Source organism: Tupaia chinensis, unplaced genomic scaffold, assembly GCF_000334495.1.
Source record: "Tupaia chinensis unplaced genomic scaffold, TupChi_1.0 Scaffold000063_1, whole genome shotgun sequence".
NCBI lineage: Eukaryota > Metazoa > Chordata > Mammalia > Scandentia > Tupaiidae > Tupaia > Tupaia belangeri.
This window is the reverse complement of record NW_006159521.1, coordinates 5,994,383-5,994,814: the sequence shown is the minus strand read 5'-3', so window position 1 is coordinate 5,994,814 and position 432 is coordinate 5,994,383.

Sequence of the window (432 nt, the reverse complement as noted above, 5' to 3'; positions counted from 1 at the left end):
AGAACAGTCATGGTTGTTCTTGCAATTCTGGCTCGTGCCCGTTTTCCCTCTTCTGCTCTGTCTCTTGCTTCCTCATTCTCACCTCCCATCTCTCTTCTTTTTGTCTCTCTGTCCCTCTCCCCTTCCCACTGTCTCACTCTTGGTCTTCTCTCTCTCCCTGTCTTGCTCGCAGTGTCTGCTGTCCTCTCAATGCTGTTGTGTGTCTGTATTACACACTGCTTCCCAGGACTGACTCCTGGGAAGAAGAGTTCCCTGGGAGCTCTCATCCCCAGGATAGATTAGATATTTCTTCCCTGGGGGAGTAGCAGATGAGGTCCTGCTAATTTGTTAAATACTTTAAAGAACAAAAGAGGGTTATTTTTCCCACTACCAATTAGGGAAAAGAGTAGAAGTCCCGCTGGGGGAAGTTCTTCCAATGAGTTTTCACCTCAA